The 13,469-nt window shown below is 35.2% G+C and overlaps 1 protein-coding gene across 1 annotated transcript in view; it reads right to left on the bottom strand.

Moving 5' to 3' along the window:
* Positions 1–8,635: 8,635 nt before the first annotated feature.
* LOC143243317 (uncharacterized) overlaps positions 8,636–13,469 on the bottom strand; it is a 302,587-nt gene continuing 297,753 nt past the window's right edge. The window contains exon 3 of the mRNA XM_076487162.1: positions 8,636–9,039. The gene's annotated coding sequence lies outside the window, so the exon portion shown is untranslated. The remainder of the gene's footprint in view (positions 9,040–13,469) is intronic.

Genomic DNA, 13,469 nt, shown 5'->3' on the forward strand with positions numbered 1-13,469 from the left:
TTACCTTATGTCCGATTTGATAAAAATCTTCAGCTTACTTAACACAATATTCACCTATACTGCCGAAAGTTCGGAAAACTGTATCTGGATATTTCTTTATACATATAGAGGAATGCCTGATGTTGTTAATTCAAATTTGTTCGAGAAAATATATTTATTATTTGTTGCAGTCCTAACATTTTCGCTTGGCCCGGCATGGCCAAGCGTGTTAAACGTGCGACTCGTAATCTGAGGGTCGCGGGTTCGCATCCCCATCACGCCAAACATGCTCACCCTTTCAGCCGTGGGGGCGTCATAATGTGACGGCCAAACCCACTATTCGTTAATAAAATAGTAACCCAAGAGTCGGCGGTGGGTGGTGATGACTAGCTGCCTTCCATCTAGTCTTACACTGCTAAATTAAGGACGGCTAGCTTTGTGCGAAATTCAAAAACAAACAAACATTTTCGCTTTAGGTAATGTATCAAACAGTTCTTTAAAATATTTCTAGTCCTTATAACAAAATAACAAATCTTGTATATTCTTATTATCTGGTATTTATACTATAATTTTTTTTTACTTTCTAACCCAGAAACTAAAGAAAGTCTTAATTTTTCCTCCTTTAGTGTCACAATTCAAAATAAAGGATAAACCCTCTAATTGTATAACGTGGCTTTCCACTGTCGCGCAAGTACCCGTAGATATTTGGGACCACCACTTATTCTATAATAGATACAGCGTCTGTATAATGCCTTGGCGGACGAATTAGGAACAAGCGGTTTTACCGACTTATCACGTATCAGTTCGTTATATAATAAGAAGACATTGTGAGAAGTATTATCTAAGTCTGACTAGCAGTACGTAGAAAATGTACAATAAATGTAACTTCCAACGAAAATTATATTAAGAGTAAACAATGACAGTTATTTTTCTAGCCTCTAAGTCTCTTCCTCTCGTTTCAAATTGTGTTACTCCAGAAACTTTTATCTTACAAGTGTTGACTTGTTGTCAGGGTAACAAAATCTGGGATCTGTTGTATGTCCTCGATACTAGAGAATGGATTTTTTGTTGAAATGATGTGGGAAATAACATTTTAGTGGTTCCTCTAAACCAAACTATTTTGGGAACTAACAGGAGTGTGACATTCTCCTAGTACGGTTGACTCCCTTTGAATTCAACCATCATTTTGAGATCAGGCAGAAAAAGATGCAATAAAGGAAGGGTGAAAATGTGACAGGTGAGTATCTGTCAGAAATACATTTTCAGTCTAAGATACACAAATCATGTATCTTTGCGCGAAGTTTAAAACAAACAAACGAACCTGTATAAAGGTGAAAGAAAACTTTAAGGAACGGAATACTACAGTTAGAACATCTAGAGTACACTTTGGACTCTGACTTGCGTGAAAAGACTGACAATAACAATATTGCAGATACTTGTAATACGTAAATAGAAAACTAAAGTAATAAAAATGAATCATGACATTTCATTTTCAGCACACTTAGCTTTAAGATAAGTAAAACATTCTTTCAGTTGAATACCAGAAGAACTATTAAAGATATTATGAACCATGCATAGACTGCGAGAAGAGAAAACAAGGCTCTACTTTAGAATAACTGCCCGGCATGGCCGGATAGTTAAGACGCTCGACTCGTAATTCGAGGCTCGTGGATTCGAATACCAGTCACACCAAACATGCTCGCCCTTTCAGCCATGAGGACGTTATGACTGACGGTAAACCCCACTCTTTGTTGATAAAAAAGTATTCCAAGAGTTGGCTGTGGGTGGTGGTAACTAGCTCCTTTCCCTATAGTCTTACACTGTTAGATTATGGACGCCTAGAGCAAGTAAGCATCGTGTAGCTTTGCGCGAAATTCAAAAATAAGGAAGGAAATACAATTGCAATAACTTAAGGAGAATGTCAAGTTTAACTGTGTCTTTTTAGTTACTGCATGTTATACAGTCCCAAAGTTAAAATAGGAAACACTATAAAGCTGGCGAAATTGTGGAAAGAACCATATAGAATCATAAAACAAATAAGCCCAGTCAGGTTAAAGATGGTAAAATGTTATCAACTGCATCAGTATGAATGTTTAACTGATGAAGGATAAACTGACAAACAGGACGAGGATATACAAAATAAACTTTTACATTCCCCAGTGACACAGCAGGATATTTGCTGACGTACAACGCGATTTGAGTGTATTGGATTTAGTAATATATCTTATGATATACGATTATGATAATGAAGTTACTGTTTGATGACAGTATTATTGCTTTGAGAAACATTCATTGTGTATGAATTATGTAGTACGTTATATTGACGGCATATAATTTTAAATACGGTTGGTAATATAGATAAATATTATTATCTGACTGATTTAATGAGTTGTAGTTATGAATAAAATATAATATTAATATTATGGTGAAATAGCTAATCGTGAAACTATTATTCGGTCAATATTAGGGTTGGGTTATAGTATGAATCAAATCACTAAATATTTTAGATGGATTAATAATATTGTTGTTCAGTGCAACAAGAAAAGTAAGACACATGGAAGTTTAGTAGTAAAGTTTGTATCGATTATAAAAATTTCTTTAAGAAAGGAAGAACTGATGTATTTTACACTATTTTCAAATTCCTCACGACAAGAAAATAATAATTTTATAAAATTTCATGTAGGATTTACATACAAATAATATGAATAAAAATTGAGCACATCTAATGAATGCGTACCAGAAGTTACATAATAATGCTTGACTATTAAAGGAACATATACGTCAAGTATAAATAAACTAAAATGATATTAAGAAATAACTGTTTACATTATCTATAAACTGACGCCACCTAAGTAGGAAAAAAACCTACACGAAAAGTTTATATTAACTTCAATATAACTCGTAATGAGGCATTAATCGGAACTTTGACGTTTAGAACGAGAGTTACAGGAAAACAGGTTACCAATTATTAAAGGTTTTTTTTTTTTTCAGAGAATCACAATGAGCTTGCAAAAAATCATTCAACCTAGTGTCAGATCTTCATTGGAAGATACATGTGTACACTATTTGGTAAGTCGTAAGAACATTAAAGAATTCTATTTAATAATCAATATTTCTGGGTTAGAAGTCGGTCCCTGAACACGAAGTAAGGAAGTTTTTTGGAATTACTGTCGATTATTCAGCTGACCCAACTGAACCTGAAACTATGATGAAGTTTGTTTATTTGTTTATTTTAATTTCGCGCAAAGCTAAACGAGGGCTATCTGCGCTAGCCCTCCGTAATTTAGCAGTGTAAGATTAGAGGGAAGGCAGCTAGTCATCATCACCCACCGTCAACTCTTTTACCAACGATTAGTGGAATTGACAGTCACATTATAACGTCCCTACGGCTGAAAGGGCGAGCATGTTTGTGTGACGGGAATTCGAACCCGCGACCCTCAGATTACGAGTCGAGTTCCTTAACCACCTGGTCATGCTGGGCCGAATGTATGAAGAGAATATCCTACATTGCCCGATCAAACCGTATATAATTAACTGTTTTGTCTCTCAGAATCGAATAACATAGTTAAAATTTGGAGGTATAATGCCTAGTATTAAATTTTGTCTAAAGAGATTTAAATCAGTGTAATAACCAGGAACGATTTTTAAATCTTATGTTTTCTAATTTCAATCGAGCTAGACGGTCTTTGATTCTTAAAGGGAATCACAGTAAAAAAGGTCTAATGTGTAAATTAAAAGAGTAATGGCCTTTAAAAACTAAAAACATTACCAAGGTGGACAGTGTTACCATCACCAATAACTTTGTCTAATGCTATAGATAAACCTCAGGACAGAACATGTTTAAAATGGTGCCGTCGTTGAGAGTCGTAACGACGACAAGAAAGTAAAATGTGGCTTAACACTGTCACATAGTGTTACACTGGTGCATCAGTTCCCGATAAAAGAAAACGATGAATTAAAATTGTGACCAATGCGTAGTCTAGTTAGAACAACTTCCTCTTTCCGATCCCTACTGAGGCAAGACGGCCAAAGTCCAATATAGGGTTTTATTTGGAAATGTTTGTTGTCGCGTTGCTCACTACAAATTACTTAAAACTGTAAGAAGCAATGGCGGGATAGGATGACCAGAGGATACCCCAATGTTATCCAAAGACAGACCAAATTCATCCAGCTAAAGCAGCAATGGTAGATCGTTTATTCTGAAAAAGTAAGGCCCACTGAGGAAGAAAAACACAACTTCAGATGGGATGCTTTGGTGAGGAATGAAGTTTCTAAGCACATAGTAAAGACAGTTCCAAATGGCGGACGTGCAAAGAAGGTTCATGAGACTCTTTGTATAAGCTCTGAACTGGGGAAGTACAGGAAACCCTGGTGCAGAGCTGAAGTCTTTGATTATTAATGGGATACAGTATTTTAAAGCCGAGGTCCTAACAGAGCTAGAGACCAGTGATCCATAGTCGAGTTTTGATAGAATAAGAGCACGATATATGTTTAGCATAGAACACTGACCAGCTTCTCAAGTGGTAGAAGAGAGGACACAGAGAATGTTCAGTGCTCTTGTGCATTTGACCCATATCTGCTTGATGTGTGGTATAAAGATCAGCTTACAGTCAAAGAGAAGCCCCAAGAACTTTGTCTCAGGGACACAGTCAATAGTGAGAGGGAGTTGTTTAGTGATGGCATTAATTTTTATACTGGAAAGTGTGACACTTAAAACATAGCCTTGAAGGACTCCAAGTTCCTATAGAAAAGAATGAGAAAGTGTCAAACCCACACGAACTTGGAATCTCTTGTCCATTTAATTTGTTTAAATACAAATGGGCAAATGGTCACGTGACCCATATATATGGAGGTCTCGCAAAATGCCATACTCCATGTTGTATCATAAGCCTTCTCAATGTCAAAGAATATTGATACAAGATGTTGTCATTTGAGAAAGGCTTCTCTGATTGATGTTTCAAGTCGAACCAGGTGGTCCACGGTGGAACGCTGTCGTCGGAACCGACACTCTGTGGGCAAGAGGAGGTTGTTTGATTCGAGAAACCAAACAAGACGAGCATTAACTTTCCTCTCTGAGGTCTTACAGAGACAACTCGTCAAAGCAACTGGATGGTAATTTTAAGGAATCTTGGAATCCTTCCCAGGCTTAAAGAAAAGTATGACAATAGCTTGACATCAGGCATCAGGAAAAACATTCTTCTGCGAGATCTGGTTAAAACAATCAGAAGAATAGCAAGAGAAGCAGGAGATAGATGGCGCAGCATCTCATAGTGTTTATTATCAGATTCAACTGATGTACTGCCAGACCAACGAAAGGCAAGTTTGAGTCCCACTAGTGTAAAGAGACGATTATAGTCACAGAGAGAATTAGCTCAAAGGAAAGAGGTGATTGCTCTGTCCGAGTCTTGATGACTAAGAAGGTGGAGGAAGAAGTAGAAGAGCTAGATACCCGGCAAAAGCTTCCTCTAGAGTATCGGTGATGCTCCAGGTATCAGCAAGATCGAGAAGGGGACAGAATATATTGCCCACTGAACCTTTTGAATGTTATCCCCTATGACTTTGGAACTAGTAGTAGAAGATATGCTGGTTGTGAACTTAATCCATGATTCCTTCTGATTTGACGTCTTATCCACTGAGCATGTGCACGGGCCTGGTGGAAAGCGATGCGATTCGAAAGTGTGAAATATCTACAGAAAGTATCCTAGGCCTGTTTTGGAGCCTTTCGTGCCATATGGCAGGCAGAATTCCACCACGGACGAGGATATTGTGGGAAACGTGTCGAGGTTTTAGGAATACATTGAGCATCTGCTTGTATAAAACAGTCAGTTACTTCTGCTACACAGTCATCTATTCATGGCTTACAGAAGATGGCAGGATCGAGTTCTGCGAGAGCAGTGAAAGAGGGCCAGTTTGCGTAATCCAGCTTCCACTGGGGCATTAGGTCGGGTAGCATCGAACATGGCCAGTCTCAAAATTATAGGAAAATGACCACTGCCTCGTGGATTATTGTCAACTCTCCATGAAAACTGGAAGAATAAAGAAGAGAGCAAATTGAGAGATCAGTAGCAGTAAAGGACTGTCTAGGTGCATGAAAATAAGTAGTAAAACCAGAATTGAAAAGAGAGAGATGGTGATCAGAAAGCATATGCTCCTATCAATATCAACACTTACCCAGAAGGGATGATGTCCATTAAAGTCCCCCCAGGGTTACAAAGAGAAACGGCAACTGTTTAATGAGAGTATCAACGTCTGATTGGTCACATGTTTCTCCAGGCGACAGATAGAGAGAACAAACAGTGATGGTATGACCCAAGGAAACACGGATGGCTACGACCTCCAAAAGTGTGTCGATTGGCAAAGAGAGTGTGTGCACATGCTGATCAAACAACACTGCCACCCCTCCGTGCATTCGTCCATCACACAGCCTGTTCTTTCTGTACAAAGAAAACCGTGAAAAGTGACTGTATCGGCAGATTTCAGAAATGTTTCCTGTGAAAAAAGACATACATAATGGTAGGAAGCATTCAGTGTTTTAATGTCATTCAGATTAGAACGTAAACCTCGACAGTTCCATTGTATCAGCTAATATATATATTTCAGTGAAATGTTCACTGAAAACTCACCCATGTTTATCCTCGGTTTATTTTTCCAAAACTGTTCTCTTATAAGCTTTTGTGTGTACATGGAAACTACATGGTACAATTTATAAAATGTAAATCATACTAAACATACCGTACTAGCCCAAACATAAGTTGTTGTTTTTGCTGAAAGCATATAAGAACTAAACTTTCCTTAATTGTTGTCTGCTGTCTGAGGCACCTTTTGAGCACATGATCAATGGGCTCTTGTTAGGTCTTTAACGTTATTTTTCATGTTAAAACATGCTCATGTTACTGTTGGTCTCAGTTGCAGAGAAATGCATTACATTGTTTGTGATGTCTATGTTTAAGATTGTATTGATTAAAATTGATCATGGAGGAAGCATCCATTAGGTTTGTGATATCCATAGTTTGTTGTTTCCATGTGTTTGTAGGTGTGAAAGAAGTTTTCATAATTAACTATAGTTCAACTTAAATATGGTTATCAATAGATCTTTTTAAAATCCAGGTTTAGTCACAGGTGGTGTATCCAAGTCACTAACTGAAAGTGATCTGATTGTTTTATATGCTACTGAAAATGTTCAACATTTTAAATTAGAAGTCTCATTAGTTATTGTATCCACTATATTTTGTTTGATAAGAAACATTTCAGTGTTTGTTCCTTTCAATTTTTTCAGGGAATATTTTGGACTTAAGATAGTCCTGTACTTTGCTTGACTTGGATTTTACACCTGTTTGTTGATTCCAGCTCCAGTAGTAGGAGTGTTGTGTTTTCTGTATGGGTGCTTCACCTTGTTGGGTGATGCTCACAGGTATGAATAAGGGGGAGAAAATGATAGTTATCAATATCTACTAGTGTTACTGTCACGAATGCCACCTAGTTGATGTATGTAGCATTTGTTAAAGAATATTGTACATTAATGCGTGCTCCACCTAAGATTATTACACATGTTACCCTTATCAATGATGGAGTTATTTCTCCCCACTGGGAGCGCAAACATGAATATTTTCCTCACAGTAACTAAACTAACAATATCTTTACAGCTGACTCGCCACATCTCACTCTTGACTAAAATTGAGCAACTCATTTGAAAGTTAGGTCTACCTGTATTGTGGTGTAGTATCGTTCATATATCAGTGGGAACTAACGATCCATCTCTCTGATAGTTTCTCGTAAAGACAGAGGAGCTGTAGAGTAACCCTATTAATAAAGTGATGAAAAACTGCCAAGATATTCACTGAAATTAATAAAGATGGCATTCTTACTTATAAAACAATTTGAATATTATGCCATTAGGTATCAGCCATAATTTTCTATGGTTTACCTTATATTTGTAAAGGAGTTTCATTACGACCTATTGTTTTCTACAATGGAGCTTTCAGCCATACTTTACTGGGCTTTAGTTGAATTTTTAAAATGTTCACTATCATTGAATTTATATAAATAAATGTCAGTATGTGTCTGTTTCTCATATGTCTCCACGTTTCTTGCTCAATTAACACCAAAGCTAACACGGTGATATAGCTCTGTTTGTTATTCGTCTACAAACCATTAACTAGATAATCAGACCAACTCTTGCAATTTCATCTTTCACAAATGCTAATAGTTATACACTACATTATTTATACCCAATAGAAAATTAAAGTTTCAATCTGTCAAGCGATCTGGTTTGTTGTTTTCTTTATGCAGTTTTGTCTATTTTATCATTTGGTTTCAAATTTTTTTGATGGAAATTACTGATTACACAGTAATCACACAGGTGAGCTTAGCTGATTTCCTTAACGTATATTATCACATTTATAGAACAGTGTTTTCTGTGTATTATTATTCTCTGTTCTTAGTTGTACTATTTAATTACATAAAACATTATTAATTGTAATAATTTCGTAAATAGAAAAGTGAGCTTAAGTTTCATGACAGTTTACAGCAAAAAAGAGAAGACCCAGGAGAATATTATATTCTTTATTTTTCATATGTGTGTTTTATTTATTATTTATATCACTGAGTAAAATGTACAAAATGTAACTTATGAGATAAGGTAAAGTAATTCTTTTTAATTTGGTATGCTTTTGAGCAGCCCATGGGTTATTTAATTTTTGGGTTTTGGTTTCAGTTTCGGATCTCTTGTAAAAACAATCTTGTGAGGGATGTCAACATATTTAACTTGATTATTATTTTTAGTTTCATGTACAATAAGATTATGTTCGCTTTGGCAACATTTTAATTGACACATGAGTGTTGATTTCGGAGCTCTCCCAGTAATAAATTTGTTTCGGTTTCAGCATTTTCAATAACAATAAAAACGTGTCTCTGGTGATGTTCTGATTTACTGCCAAGTCTTACAGTGATACTTTTATCAGCATTGTAGACAAGTCTAGTAGAGGGAGGCCTGATGTTGCTTGACATATCCCTCTGGATACATTCATCGTCTTTTATTTCTTTTGAAGCTGGTGTTTCTGCCTGAAGATTTCATTATAATTAGTGATTAATCATCAATCGAAAAAAATGTTTTAATAACAATAATAAGTTAATAAACATTTTAAAAATATATAATTTATTCTTTATGTAGCAGTCGTTTTATTATAATATGAGTAAAACCAAATAAATGTTTGTATGAAAATTGTAAGTTATGAAATTGGTTTCAGGTGTCTGATAAACGTTTTCTCAAAACTACGAAATATATCTCAAGTATTGTCCCAAATAGTGAGAAAGGTAATATAGAGCAGATAATAGCTTTAAATAATGTTTTACATTTATATTGTTTGTTCACAAATATTAACTTGCTAAAACAAGATAAAACTACTGTTATAAATAAATGTCAATTGTTCTCCTCATTTCATTGTTATATAAATTAAGCATGAAAAGTTATGTAATCTGATCTACAAATGACTATAAAGAGGAAGAGTTTTCAAACTGTCTTATCATAGTTGTAACACTGTAGTAAATCACGGAGTTTATAGTTCTTTAAAATATTCAATAATCTTAGTAAAGTCCAAAAGAAGACAGCTGGATATTTCACTAAATGTCTGTCAGACCAATGAAAGTTGACTGACTATAAAAACAAACACTGATGCAAAATGTCTCAAAGTGTTATTAACAAGATATGGTGGAATCACGTGTAACAAAATGGTACAAATACACTGTTACTGGACTGAAAAGAATAACGTCCACATTTAAGTAAGTTACCGTCATCTAACGATTCGCTACAATTATGTGATAACTGTTAAAAACAGAATCAGATGTTCGTAGTTACAACAGAACTTCATTTCAGTGTATGTACGGTAAAAAACACAAGAGGTTTGGTAATACTACTGAGACAAGGTATATTTTAGTTATAGTAAGACACAAAATAACTCACTTTTATATCAGTGGTGGAAATATGTGTGATAATGAAAAATCACGAATGGACACTCTGACCTTTATGTTTTCCAGATGTCATTAAGACGATACATAATATGCTGTCATATATGTTAAGGTTTGGTTCTGACTTCAGCTGAATGGATGATAATTGTCTTCCCACGTGTAATAATATTGAAGAAGAGATGACTGATCAGCTTAACTAGGGTACAGAATTATCAGACCTCAATAGTATCGAACATGTATCGGTCTCTTTTGGAAGAATTACATGTATTTAAATGACTGAACATTAAGGATTCTCTGAATGCATCTTTTTCAGTAGTTGTGGATGCCTCAGGATCTTAACAACACTGATTGTAAGCATGCAACATCGATATGATATTGGTCACACAGTTTGACACAGTATACATTACATTAAAGTGAAATAATAATCAGTGATGTCGAGAAACCCACTTGTTGAGAAATTTATATGCAAAAACGGCTCGTTTGGGTTGAGAAAATATTTTACATAGAAGAGCGAACAACGTTTCGACCTTCTTCGGTCTTCGTCAGGTTCACAAAGAAAGAGGTAACTGACCGGAAGCTGACCACATGTTTGAAAGGGGTTGTGTAACTGTGTGTCGAAATGTAGAGGGCGGTATTAGATGTTTGAATATATAATTTTATTTATTTTATTATATTAATATAGGTATAAAGGCGTTCCTTTATATTGGTTTATTTTGGGTTATGTTGTTGTATAAGTAAGGCTTCTTTAATTTTGCGTTTGTTTATGTTTGTTTCTTTATTTAGTATTTGAGTGTTTTCTATGGTTATGTTGTGTTTATTTGACTTGCAGTGTTCGAAAACGTGTGAAGGTGACTTTTTATGTTCTTTGAATCTGGTTTCCATTTTCTACTTGTTTCTCAACATAGAAGTCGTGGCAGTTATCACATTGTATTTTATAAATAATGTTGGTGTGGTGTTTGTCAGTGTACTTTTTACATAGTATAGACCTCAGTTTTGTGTCGGGTTTTTGAATAAATTTGGTATTAACTGGAATGTCATATTTTGTTACTAATTTTTGCCAAATGTTGGTTATTTGTTTGCTGATGTCAGGAATATATGGTATACAGCAGTATATGGTTTCGTGGTTTTTTGATTCGTGAGCTGTATTTACTTTAGTTGGTTGATTTTGCTTTCTGTGTAGGTGTGTGCTTATAATGTTTTCTACGGTTTGTGGAGGAAACTTATTGATGTTGATGAAGTATTGTTTTATTTTGTCTAATTCATCGTTAATTTTATCTGGTGAGCATAGTTTTATGGTTGTGTTTATTTGGTTTCTTAGTATGTTGAGTTTTTGTTTTGTTTCATGTGCTGAGTCCCAAGGAATGTATAGTCCAGTATGGGTGATTTTTCGGTGGATTTCTGTTTTGAATTGTGTGTCAGTACACTGACAAACACCACACCAACATTATTCAGATCTATATTACAAACGCCTTTCTTCCTATTTCCATTACAGAGTTCTCTAGATGCTTCCTTTTCTACATCCACTGATGTTATAATTTATTGTTTCAAACACTACATTGTCTCCTATAATTTCAGTCACGTGGTCAAAGCGTGTACTCCACATCTTCGTTGACTTGGTCTGTGGTTTCGTTATTACATGCAAGATAGCCTTCTGTTTTCATACTCATGGAAAGAGTCCTCCAGTCATATCTTTGATGGTAGAAACCCGTTTTAGATGAATTGACAAAATGTTTAAATCCTTACTCACTCCAACCCAATACTTTATCCTCTTGACCCAACCATTTTCCCTGTTTCCGACTGTTTTGGTTCCTTCACTTTGAATCGTACCAACCCCTCACCTCTTCAGAAATGTTATGTTTACTGGTTGTAATACATCATTGAACAACAATATCATCTTAAACATATGTACCAGCATAAGCAATTCTTCCACATCAGTGTGCCCGACCTCTTTTCTGTACATTGGACATGTTTGTATTCCTTACCACTGCTTGTGAATTGTTTGATTATGATCCATTCTGATAATTTCGTGGTGATTTTTTACATCAATTATAGAGCAGATATCAGGTCTTTAATTCCTTTTAAAACACTCGACCGTCATGATTCGGCATCCATTCAATGGATTTGCTGTATAGATTCTTATGTATTTGAAGCGATTAATTTGAAAACAGATCATTTGTATCATGATCGGCCTATCAAATAGCCGCTTCACTCACAAGTTTTCTGATGCGTATGTGTTCATTTGGGTAATTACGACTTATTTTTTCTTTAATGATGAAATTTCATGAGTGGAGCAGTGTAGAGGGAGCTATTAAACAATAACATCATTATCCATTAATAAGAATCACGTGAGTTCAGATTGAAGTTGCCTAAAAACTAGTGTCATGCAGGTACTCAAGGCAGATGTTCACAGAAGATAGAATGTCTGTGTGAAATGGTAAGTGTCTAATGGAAACACATTTTCATGTAAGAAAATGTTAACTTTTTCCAAAACCAGATGTCTTCTGAACTAACCAGTTGGAGATAATAAAATGGGGGTTCCAATCTTCATCTCTACATTTGACACAATAGTTTTATGATGTGTTAAAATGTTTCCTTTTTTTTTTTTACTTTAACCTTTTTCATGCTGTTTATTACTTTTTATTTTGTACAGTTATTAAGTAACTAGTTTCAAAATTCACTCCATTTAAACACGAATCTTAAATTTCGTGTTACTGTTCATACACTTTTCACCTGGGATATTTTTCAACACATTTCTCAATCGGTCTGAATTTTCTTTCTTTTCGTTTAGATTGATGCAAACTTGATCTGTCTACTAGTGAAGTAATTTATTTACTGGAGGTAATAGCTGTAATGGAAGTCCTTATGCCTTTGAGTCACACTCACTTTCACATCTGTTACTGAGTATAACAGAATCAATGGAACCTGGTATCCATTACTCAATACCTATAAGATCCTTTGTAGAGTGTGTTCTTTCAATACCCAAGTGTTCTGATAGTTATATAATCAGTGAAATACTCAACCTCTGTACACATTTACCATCCATCTCATAAAAAACAGTCATAACTTTTTGGTCCCCAATACCACATCGTTTTGCTTAGATAGTAAATTAATTCTATTTAGTTAGACCAAGTTACTTATATATGTTTCCTTCTCAAGGTTTTATACGTCACTCAGTCCACACCTGCATCTGTCCTTTTGATAACACATTTATGGACAGCTCAAACTTAATTTCCAGTCCTTATCCTTCTTCACAAAATACCCCCTCTTAGTACTTCCCCTTAAATATCACTCATTCATCAGACTCGGTATCAAATTATCATTCCACTATCACCACTCTCCGGTTTCAAACGTGGCTTTTGGATTAACTGTACATGTAGCTTATTTACTTTTCATTTCTATATATCATTTTTCCTGTACTATACTACACTAGAGAATGTTGTAACTGTACAATCTCCTGCTGGTTAGTTTGTGGTAAAACTGGTTTTAGAAAAGTACTGGACCAACCAAATAGTATTAGTTGGTTAAGA

This window comes from Tachypleus tridentatus, unplaced genomic scaffold (genome assembly GCF_004210375.1).
Source record: "Tachypleus tridentatus isolate NWPU-2018 unplaced genomic scaffold, ASM421037v1 Hic_cluster_2, whole genome shotgun sequence".
Taxonomy (NCBI): Eukaryota; Metazoa; Arthropoda; class Merostomata; order Xiphosura; family Limulidae; genus Tachypleus; species Tachypleus tridentatus.